Source organism: Motacilla alba, chromosome 3 (assembly GCF_015832195.1).
Source record: "Motacilla alba alba isolate MOTALB_02 chromosome 3, Motacilla_alba_V1.0_pri, whole genome shotgun sequence".
Taxonomy (NCBI): Eukaryota; Metazoa; Chordata; class Aves; order Passeriformes; family Motacillidae; genus Motacilla; species Motacilla alba.
The window spans coordinates 20323563-20335987 of record NC_052018.1 but is presented as its reverse complement, the minus strand read 5'-3'; positions in this window follow the sequence as shown (position 1 = coordinate 20335987).

The following is a 12425-nucleotide window of genomic DNA, read 5'->3' as shown; positions in this document are numbered from 1 at the left end:
TAGAAAACAGTAAGAACTGACCTATGGATATGAACATTACTGACTGCAAGATGGCAGACAGTCTTAAATAGTTCACCACAGTTCAGCCAGAGGCATTAGATGATCCCAGAACACTGAGAGAACTGGCACACGGAGCTAAAAGTCTGGTAGGAACCATTATAAATACACCCATCACATTGACTGTGGTAGCTTTTGACTAGAGAATAATAAACTTCCAAGCTATATTTAATGAAAGAAAAACATAAGTCAGGCATCTAAGGATCCATTTGTCAGTGTTGATGATTTCTGAACAATTTTGAAGAAAAACATAAGTAGAGATGTGGAAGAAATGCAACAATACTTACCAAATATGGATTCTGCAAGGCTTATCTGACAACTTTTGTGCTCAGCTATTCCTGGGTAAGGGGGGTGAACCAGACCCAAACCATTCGGACTTGTCTGAAGCACGCCTTTGGTCGTGGCCCACATGAGAACTGAACTGGGATGGAGAAGATGGGAAAAATGGAAAGCAATCATCAGGAAATACTTCATCAGGAAAAAATGAGGTGTTGCTTCAAGCGGGTATCCATGGAGTGGAAAAGTGTTTTTTTTCTTTTACAGAGGTTGTTGTGAGATGGGGCTAATTTAATATTTTAGTTGATAAGTCTTCCCACACCAAATGGGTACTCACAAAAATAGCTAAAACCAGCAGGGAGTAAAGGTAGAAGTGTTTTCAGAAGTAGCATGCTATAAGGATTAGGCACTGAGAGGTCCCCAGGGTTCTGATGGTAAAGTATATGACTTCGAAAAGTCCAAATGCATGTTTTCTTTCATGCCAAACTGTGCTTAAAAATGTAGTTTTGCTGAATGAATTTGAGTTCTATTATACATTTACCTGCTGTTCTGCTTTCCTTCTTCAGCACTGAGTTTTTCTCTTTTTCAGTTTCTGAGTGTTTTGAAGTGATTCTCTTGAAAATCATTGGAAAGGAAGACAAAAAAAACCACCCCAAAACCATAAAGAAATAAGAGGAAAAGCTCTTGTTTTAAGATAGCAGCAAAACCAGGTAACTGACTCATTGACTCTTCCTTTGCATTTTGGCAGGATTATGCAAACTGTTTTTAAGATTTAAGGCAGATTCATTCTGGAAAAGGTAGCTCCTACACAGGGTTTCAGACAGCTTGACAGGATAATGTATTTTCACTGATGCATTGCAAAAAAACCCTCAACATGGATCATTAGCCGAGTTTTGCAGGGTAAGGGCGCCAGCGAGCTCTGCTGCACACTTCCAGCTTGCACATGGGCTTAGCAGCAGCTTGTGCTTAATGGGAGCTTGCAGGGGGAGTGCTGCCACATCGTCCAGCTCTCATGGAACACAGTTCCTGGACCTCAGTTGTGGGAAAACCAGTTTTTGGGGGTACCCACAGGCAGTCAGGAGGATTACACTAATCAGTGCCAGTGCAGGGGACAAGATCTGAGTCTCTTATTGAAGAACGTGCCCGGGAAGAATCAAGGGGGTGTGTTTCCTGACGGGGATTTTTTTAAGGGCAACTCGCCAAGCATTTCAGCAGCTAATTATATTGGGAGTTTATTTTTTGAAGTGTTTATAAGTGATCCAAAAAGAGGGAGGTTTGATTCTTCCACTTGACATGTGCCAAATATAATTGGAATGATCACACACTGGTCAGTCTGTGAACAAATTGGATTTGCAATTTTGGCAATCACCCGTCTTTTGAAAAGCACTCTGGAAATCAAGATGGTTTGTTTCACGCAATGCTGACAGTTTGTGGACAAAAAAAAAAAAAAAAAAAGAGTAGAAAAATAAGCACTTTCTTGCTAAACAAATAAGATAGATCTAGGATGAAATTTGAATCTTTTGAAGTTGATGGCAAAATTCCCATTGGCCACAATTTCACCCCACATCTTTTAGCAGTGAACATAGTAGTTCCTAGATCTGAAAAAAAAAAAAAACAAAAAAAAAAAACTATGAAAAGTAATCTGGTAAGTTAGCTTCTCTCCTTGCAATGATTACCAACTGTGTATTATCAAACTGACATTGTTCTTCTATAAAACCTCTCATTACAGAAATTAGGAATTGAGGGGAGGGAAGTCAATATTTTCTTTAGGTCAATAACATAATGGCAAGGGAAATGTCTAAAAGTGCTTAAAACAAAGGCTGAGGACTTTTTCTGTTATATCTTCAATATTCTTGGCCATCTGGTCCCTTCACTTTGTCAGTCTGTCATTCTGAAAATCTGGTTTAAGGTCATTTTTTTCTAGCAATTTCCTTACTTTTATTCCTTGTATACTCTCCTAAATCATCTTTATGATTCCTTTTTAAAGTCTGTGGAGATTGCTATTTAAAAAACTAAGAGGAGAAATGAAGAAATAAGAAACAATTTCTTGTTTTAAATATTGATATTTTATTTGTTGCACTTATTTATGATTGAAATTAATATATTTTAATTTTTTATTATTTTAAATTTGATGATTCTTAAAATATATTAATTAGAAATTAAAAATTACAAGATTAAAAACTGGGGGGCGGATTAAACTATTTATTTTGGCCCCTAATTCAGCAAAGAAACCTAATTCCCCATTAAGCGTAAACTTTCATTGAAGCCCAATGTGACTTTAACCTCTTATATGTATTTCTCAATAAAAATTGAATATATCTATAGATTTTTCACCTGTAGAGCATCAGACTGTGAATTTTAAGATTGCCACTGCCCCTATCAAGTAACATTTACTCTAGGTTTTTCTGCTATCACCTCAGCTCTTTTGACTTTAGTGGCAGCAAAATAAATTGCTTTAGTTACTTCTCTCTGTGTTGGATTATTTTCTAATTCAGACTTTCAGTTTCAATGAGTATAAGAGTTTTTTTCAATGTGAAAGTGGATTAAAATTGCTTTCAAAACAGTTTATTAACCCAACTGGCTAAGCAGAACCTCCATCTATCAAAAGCCAAGTTTGCTTGCGATTGCTTGGTTGCTGCCACTGGCGAAGTTTAGCCCATCCGAGAGCAGGAATCCCACTGAAATGGACTGAGCCATCAGAGCTCTGCATTTTTGAAAGTCAGCCAAACTATACTCAAAATGTACTTCTTTCATGAATACTCTCCCTACTGTATATTATTTCCTCAGTAAATTTTATTCCATAATATGAGGTACAGATGCTCACTTAATGATCAGATAAACATAAAAATGTAGAAGCAGATTAAAATCTGTGGAACTCATACTAATAGTAGCATTTTAACATTTTATGAACTTGCAGAAAGGGCCGCCAGGTCATATAAATAAATGACTTATGTTGAATTTCTGTAGTCATAGAATCACCTGAGATGTCAAGATACTCTCTGCTTCTTTGCAAAAAAAAATCTGGGTAGCTTGGTGCAGCCCCTGTATCACAGTAGCGATGTGCACACAAATATCTAAGAACAAAAGTATTGATGACCATCTTTGTCCCCTTCTTGTCTGTACGCTGGATTTTGTATTGAGCTAAAAAGTGTATTTTTCTTTGATTCTGCTGAGTTGATGCCCAAAATCAAGGGGGAAAACAAACATTCCTGGACAGCAAATGAAAAGAAATAGGTGTTTTTACTTGCTTCTGGTGGATTTCAGAAATCACATGCATTGGGGATAGGTGTGCAGGGGCCAAAAGAAGAGCTGCTCCACTGAGTTTTGCATGGTCAATTGCTGCTCACTGCTGAATGCTTCTGACTGCTGCTGCCGCCATTCCTGCTGCACACTCACCCTGCCCAGCACTCGGGGTGGCTCTTAACAATCCACAGGAAGGAAAGAAAGTTCTTCTATCAAAAATCACAAACTGTTTTGCCTATGACAGCATTTTTCTTGAGAGGGCTTTCAATTTTTAACCATTTTTTCTGGCTTCACAGAACACCACAGGTTTCTGTGTGGGGGGCCTTGTCAATATTTGTGCTGTGCCAATTATAGGCTTAACTCAAAAGAACAACAGACATCTATTCCATTAATCCTTAGTTTATGGTAGCAAATGGATTATTCAGTTCTTCTGCCATCTTCCTCCAAAGTTGCTAAAGCTGACTCCCAAAATAAAATGAGGCTGACGCATGAACCACAAAACATTTCAATTAGTTAATTGGTGGTACCAGTATTCTGATATAAACATTTTTACACTCTCTATTCTACATCTTCTTCCCAAGGTCATGCCTTCCCTTAACTTGTCTAACCTCTCATTTTCTCACACGTTCTAGTGTTGTCTGGCAGTGCCACTGAAGCAGACTGATGGGACCATGTTAACTTGTTAGATGTTATTAACCCTCTTTATTTATCTGGAATCACAAGATCTTCTTCCAAGAGTGACTTATCCCTTATTCCTTTCTCTGTGTCTGGCAAAACCTGGGCTTTGACTCTTCCTGCTCTATGTGCATGAGAAACTGTCAGGGCAGTAATGTCTTTTATGTCTCACAGACACTTCCAAAGAAGCCTTGCTCAGCTTCTCATACTGCCCCAAGGACATTTATTTCATTTTGAATGTACACAGTTTTAGGAAAAAAAAAACAAAAAAACAAACAAAAACCCAAACATAAGAGGATGGTAAACACAGATCCCCTTGAGCTAGTACAGAGCCCATTGATACTCCTGCTGATATCAATGGTTTCTTTTAATCTGTGATTTTCTTGGGGCTGTGGCTGCTGTAAGCCTATGGCTGTTGACACATTAGCCAGTAGCTCTGTAATTCAAATATCCTTTACTTTATCCTAAACTCTTCAAATACATTCAATGAGGCAGCTAATTTCTTAACAGAAGAATGTCCCTAGGCATTCAATATAAAGCTCTCTAAAGTTAATTCCTATTGATTTCAAGAGCAATTGGATCAAACCTTTTTAGCATATAAGGTGTTTTAATATAGGTTTCTTTTTGGGTTGTTTTCATTTTAGTGTTTACTGAAGGACAACATTAAAAGCAGCAAAAATGAGACCTTTTTTATTGCCTTTTCTTTCTCTTGCCTTTTTTTTTTTCTGTTGGCAATGAGAACCTTCGATTTGGTATTTATTATTCATGTGATACTTCTTTCCACAGATGTTTCAAATTAGATAGGATAGGATATCTGTGTGTTCTCATCAGCAAACAGGCAGCACCCAAACTTGCCAAACGAGAAAGTGCATTTGCTTGGCCTGGTCTCCTGCTGGCTTTGCACCTAGTAAGAACAAACTGTGGCCATTTTTTAATGCCTCTAAGAGAGACCCATTTGCTGCCTGTTTGCTTTAGTGTAAGTCAGGCAGGTGCTTAGGCAACAGTGCCTTTCTGAAAAAAAAATGGCATGAAGGCAACAGAACCTTGCACAGAATTCTGCTCTGATGTGAAGGAGAGCTGCTGCTTTTACCACTCTTCCCCCACCATGTTCCCACAGAAAGGATGCTATTTTTTAACCTTTTTTTCCCCTTTCCCACGTTCTTACTGTTTTTTGATAACATACGTATAATTGTGAAAATATAAAGGGGTCAAAGGTTTGCTTTTGGAGTGGTAGATGCCCAGGACAGCTGGGGTTCATCCAAGACAGCAAGCTTTAGGATACAGCTTCAGTTATTGTGTGGGCACAAACCAATATAACAAATAATTTTCTTTGACTTTCTTTAATGCCATGGAGACCACAGGGAGCTCAGCTTGTCACCGTGCTGTCCCTTTAAGGAAGGCACCAGCCCAAACCCACTGCTCATAAGCGGTAAGCTGAGCAGGCTGCCAAGATACCAACACAGAGAGTCTAACAGGAGTGGCTAATAAATAGGTTTCCTTCTCTCAAACATGCCCATGTGCAATTCCTTCCATTTATTAGTCCTTGCAGTGTTTTGAACACGGGGTGTTCCTCACCTTGCACATGGGGAAAAGTGAGTGGCAAGGCTAGCTCAGCCAAGAAATTGTATCCAGCAAGTGGCAGACTGGGGAGCTGGATGGACACAAATGCGCAGCTTCTTTTCTCTCTGTCTGTTGCTTTGCCATTTTCCCAGCCTGGCAGCCTGGTCCTTGATAACTTATGTTTGCAAAAATGTGAGATCAAAACTTCATCTTCCTTTTTAATGAGATGGTGCTTGATTCCATGTTACATCTCTAATATGAAAGCTGCATAAAACATCTGAATTTGGGATCATAAAAGACAAGGTTTTCAGACTTAGAGAACAAACTTACCTCTGCGTAGAGAAGGCATAATTTTAATAGGGGTTACTTACATTTCTGCATTGACCTTAGAAAATCACTTTATTCTTACTCATGGGGAGAATTTTTCTCTGCTGGTTCACTCCTTGGCCTCCTTCTGAGTACACAAATCTGGAAATTTGTTACGGGTACAAAATATACTTTTACAATAGAAAGCAACATTATTTGGTTCGGTTCAGTTTTGGTCTTATGGGGTAACACCGGTGAAGGAAATATACCCAGGCACCCAAGTTAAATCAGTCCTACATCATATCTATACCCTGAGTTATATTTGGCAATGTACAAATATGTTAAAAGTCATGGGAAGTGAACAGACCTTGAAAAAATATGGACCCTCCAAATGTTGATATCATTGCTGTAAACTTTTTCATTGCTCTGGTATTTGGAGTACTCTACACTGTTTAATTTGAGCTATTAACATTCCAAATGAAAGTAGCAAGAACTCCACCATGAGTTTATCTTTCTTTGACTAATCTTAACATGCGCCCAAGTCTCTGTCTCGCTTTCCAAGAACCACATGGTACGGTTATATTTCAGAAGCATGTTATCTGTGCTGTCTGCTTTAGCTGTTTTACTGACACTGCCCAAGTGGCTCCCCTGGAAGCACTTACCTCTCTCCAGTGACTATGGAGTGAGTTTGCTCTTCTAATTTTTCTCTTCTGAATCAGAGCAAAATTAGATCTTACAGTAGACTAAACGAAAATATGCCTATAAGTCCACCAGTGTCAAGTTATAGTTTTGATCCTTTAAATCTTATTCATGCAAGAAAATCAGCTGTGCTGTTTGTAGAGTGGAAGAGTAGCAAAGCTGTGTTCTTAAAGGTCACAAGACCAGGGCTTTAGAACTTCTATGGCTTTTGCTCCACTCAGCCTTAAAATTCCCATGCTCAGCCCCCTCCCTCCATTGCTGTATTTAGCCAATTTTTAAGTAATATTCCCAGCACAATATAATCCTAAACTTCAAAGAGGGCTTTTTTTTTTTTTTTTTTACAGCTGTAGTAAAAGCACAGTTATGAAAATAAATGTCAGCTAATAATATAATGATGATGGAAAGGGCAAGACACAATATAATCCAATCAAAGAGGTTCACTCTGGCGTTACTTCTTCACCAAAGACCACATATGGATACACACACGTGCAGAGGCACTCACTGAACCTCTGCACAGGATCTACCCCTAGCTTACCCAGTCCCTCCACTTTATTACTGACTGATACAGTAAAGCCTTTTGGCATTAACCTAAAAAACTGCAGCAAGTATTTACGAAAAGATACTGAAGAACAGGATTTGAAAGAATCTTCTTTCTCTGCAACCACAGTTCCAGGTGGCTTCCATGTGTTTTCCTTTAACATTAAAATCTGACATGTCAGTGCATTTTCTTTACTACAGACAATTACTAGGCTGATGTATTGTTAGTGTTAGAAGAAATAATGCCAGGTGAAGAAAAAAGGGAAGTACTGTGATTATAGAGCACCCATTTACAGCTTATGGTATCTCTGCTGCACAATTATTCTTCAAGGATTTCTATCCCTTCTTATTACAATAGCTTGAAATAAGTTTGTTTTCTGTGAAAGGCCATGAAATCCACAAACACAAACATAAGGGAAATATGTATGAAAATTACAGATACACTGCAGGGTGAAAAACCATGGGGGACAGTAGAAGAAAAGTCTCAGGGGGCTGGAACACCTGAACAATACTTGAAGAAGAATTTTTTTTGTCAATCTAAACAGTTCCTATTTCAAAGACTTTTAAAAATGGGCAATTCTTGTGGAAGGGAGTGTTTTGTGGAAAAATTCCATTCTGTTGAAAAAATTACTTTTGGCAAAAACAAAATCCACAGCTGTGATTTAAAGAAGCAGAGGATACCACATATGAAGAAGAACAGCATTCCCCTTTCAGCACCCAGAAACTGGGACATTGGCCTCCATACACTTCTCAATATTATGCAAGGACAGTCCCTTGCTGTCATCATTTCATTTATGTAGGTTTGCACATGGTATGTGATAGCTGATTGTCTGGGGTGCTGCTCAGTAAAATGTCACACAGGGAAAGTTTTGCACCTCTGGAAGCATGTGTGGGGTGAAGACACATCTAGCTCAGGTACTCAGAGTGTCTGCTGGCCTCACCTGTTGAACTAAAAAACTGTTTAAAATATACCATCATTTCAAATAAAGTTAATTCTGACCCAAAAGAAAAATATGTAATATTCTCATAATATTTTATAATATTTTATAATATTTATTTATAATTCATTGATCTCAGAAGAAGTTGGTCATCAAATTCGTCTTAGCAGTAGAAAGTAGTGGGATGCTCACAGTATTTTACACAGTTAAGCAAATTGAAAGGTTTTGTAGTGAGAAAAAGATAAAGACAACTCTAGACAACTTTACAGAGTTAAGTACAAGTACTAGGTTTTAAAGGGAAGATGCCTTTTTTCAGGATGGCAGCCATGTTATACAGGTGTTTCCCCAAAATAAGAACACAAGGCTCAAGAGGACTGTACAAAATGCCCTGGGGAAGGTTGAAGTGAATGCTTCATGGCTGCTTGAGAGGACATGGGAAGTGCAGTGAAAGAAAGGACAAAGGAAAAAGAAAAACTGTAGCCAGGCAATCCGACAAGCACACAGACAGCACTACAGACAGGCTTTGCAGGACATACAAACAGAGAATAAAGATTCAGGTAGGAGAGAGGAATAAATATTTCTTGATTTTTTTAACCATTCACTGCATGTATCTCTGATAAGGGACTTGAAGAAAGTCAATTTTGCATGACTGGTCATAGGTTCTTGGATGAAGGGATATTTCTTTGTGTAAAATACATCTGAATTTATCTTGCCAAGTCATCTGGAAGAACCCATGGGATTCAGTTCATTAATTCATATTAAAATGTGATGATATTCTTTGCTAGGAAAGGGTGAGAATTCAGATTCACCATGGAACCCTGGTTGCTTTCAAAAGCTTTCATTTATCATGCATTGTTTCCTTTGATTTTTAGGTTTCAAGTAACACTCCAGAGGAAGAATTCCCTTTTCTTTCCTTCTTCCAAAAATTACTAAGGGATGTAATATCTATTGAGAAGCCAAGGCACCAGGAGGGATTAACCATGTTTTTCATGCTTTCTGTTGATTCTACTTATTGCACCATGTAAATTAGTATAAATAAGGGTCTGAAGGAATGATTCTATCATGAAAGGTAGGATCTATACTCAGTTCCCCATGCACAAAGAAAATACTTTAATTTTTAAACTTTAATAATAGGAAAAGATCTTGGCTGTTCAGTAAAGAGTGAAGTTCTCTAGTTTTTGAGCAGTGCACAGCACCATTACAGAAAGCAGGCAGGCACCCCTGATGAACTGTTTCCAGGAGGAAGTGTAGAAAATGGTCTTGAGAAGGACCTGGAAATTTCACTGTCTTCCAGGAAATCTGTTGGGAAAATCTTCAACAATTTTGGAAATAAATTCTGATGTGTTGCCCCGTCCAAAATCACCTCTGCATTAAAGACAGTGGCAATGCTCCTCTGGATGTCAGGGGCTATCAGGTAAAGGTGTGACTGTTGATACTGAAGATAGTGCTACATGATTAATTTTGTGCTAAGACAGGTCAGAGCAGATTTGTTAAGATGTTTTAATTGCTCAGCTGCCATTGAACTAAGTAGGGGCAGACAATGCAGTAATTCTCTTCTGAAATATCTGCATCAGATTAGTTGATCCTAAAGCTATTCTATAAATCCTGGTGATCAACTAATACTTTTGATCCCTTAAACTGATCATGTTTCTGTGTTTAATTGAAGCAGCAGCCTCTAACACACAATGATTTTTTCATCCAAGGTTACATGTTTGTCATCTGCTAACATTTGTGATTTTTGGTTTAACTTTTGCTACCTGCAGAAAACTTTTAAAAACAAGCATGCAGAATCTATGGAAATTATGCATTTATTTAGACATTTCAGAAATTCAAGGCTTATTACTCTGCTGACTCCATTAACCTTTACTTACTTCACAGACTACACAGTTCAGACACCTATTCTGGTTTTCAGGGCAGCTTATAAGATACTTTCACTAAAATCCAGAAGGGAACTCTCCATCTATCTTGGAGGTGCATGACTTGCTTTAAAAGCTGCCTGGGATTTGCAAGGGAAGAATGACTTTTTTATCTCTGTGACAGAAATCCCAGCTGACAGCCCTGTTTACGCTACAGAAAATAATGACTTCTGACAGCCTCAAGGACCACCCGGTGGGTTATTTACATTTGAAACATTTGAAATCAACTCTGTTTAGATAATGTTTCAGTTTTGAATCTGGCTTGCCTGCACATGTTGCTTGTAGGCTTTATTAAAGCTAGTACATCTCATTGGAACTGTAATCAATAATGTCCCAGTTTCATACTGCCAGCCAGGATCTATTAGTGTGGAACTGCTGAGTTACATGGTAAACAATTTGTTCATTTGGATTTCAGAGCCCAGTTGTTAAGGGCAAACTCTTCATGTTTAAGAAAACTGGCATTTTTAAAATATAAAAGAATTAATCTTTTTATTCTAACATCATCCTCAGGAGAAGTATATAAATACAATTTTTTTATGTTATAACATGTAAAAATAAAGATATTCCAGATTACCTGAGTTTCTTAGGCTTGGACTTTACACTGTTTTTAGATACCATCAACAAGTAATATTATTAAATTAAGATAACCTATTTAACAATATATGATTTAAACAGGTTTAATAAATAACAACTTTTCATGAGATGTGTATTTTCTTCAGTTTAGGAAGTTCTCTTTCCAGCTCTTTGTTTTGCCAAGAATATTTCAAAACTGATCAAAAAAGAATAACTTGAAGGGTGTTAAATTACTCTAACCCAGTTCTCTGAATACAAAGTTAGATAGATACATATTTTTAACCAGCATTTGTCTTAGTACCTAAAAAGGCAATGATGAAATAATCAGATAGCTTGAGTGTGCCAAAATGATCACATAAGATTAATGTCCCATATTAATTCATATTAACAAAGTAGATATGAACTTATATTGCTGTTAATTATATCTTTCCCTTTCTGAGATTTTTCATTCCTCATTCGCAGTATCAGTGATCCATAGCTTCAGTTCACATTCCAGTTTGCAAACATTGGTTAATAGGATATGAAATTGTGTCTCCTTCCTTAATTTAGCAGGTCATGGAGAAAAAATCGTACTTATTTTTAAAATGCAAGTATAAAGGATTTATAAACAGAGTTCATCCTGAGGGATTCACTACAAAATGACATTAGGAGGGCAGTCTCACGAAACAAGTTAATCTTCTGTGCTGCAGACTGCAGAAAGCACTCTAGAAGGCACTTCATTCAACCTACCTCTTTTAACTGACTGCTTTGGAAAAACAGACATCCAACCTGGGAGGACTCCTGAACATTTGTGAACAGGTACCTGGAAGCCAATGGCACAAACCTAGGTGTATGTTCAAAAAACAAAATTGCTCTTTGAATGATGTGTTGGTTGGTGCTGAATATGCTTTCCTTCTACTTCAGGGCTAAGTGCAAGATGCTGCACCTGGATCAGGGAAATTCCAAGCACAAGTACAGGTTGGGCAAAGAATGGCCTGAGAGCAGCCGCAGGGAAGAGGATTTGGGGGGTTGAGTAAAAAGCTCATTGTGGCCAAGCAATGTCACTAGCAGCCCAGGGAGACACAGGCATCCTGAGTTCATTCAAAAGCAGCATGGCCAGCAGTTTTTGAGAGGTGGTTCTACCCCTTTACTTGGCTCTTGTGAGACCCCACCTGGAGTCTGTGCCCACCTCTGGGGCCCCAACATATGAAAGACATGGATCTGCTGGAGTAAGTCCAAAGGAGGGCCGATAAAATTATCAGGGCTGGAGAATCTCTCCTAGAAAGACAGGCTTTGAGAGAGTTGGGGTTGTTCAGCCTGGAGAAGGCTCCAGGGAGATCTCAGAGCAGCTTCCAGTGCCGGCTCAAGGGAGCCTGCAAGAGAACTGGAGAGGAGCTTTTTACATGGGCACGCAGTGATAGAACGAAGAATAAGCTGAAGGAGAGTAGGTTTAAATTAGGTATTAGCAATAAATTCTTCACTGTGAGTGTGGCAAGGCACTGGAACAGGTTGCCCAGAGGAGTTTGGCTGCCGCATCCCTAGAAGTGTTCTAAGACAGATTGGATGGAGCTTTGAGCAACCTGGTCTAGTGGACAGTATCCCACCCTATGGCAGGGGTTTGGAACTAGATGATCTTCAAGGTCCCTTCCAACCCAACCCATTATAT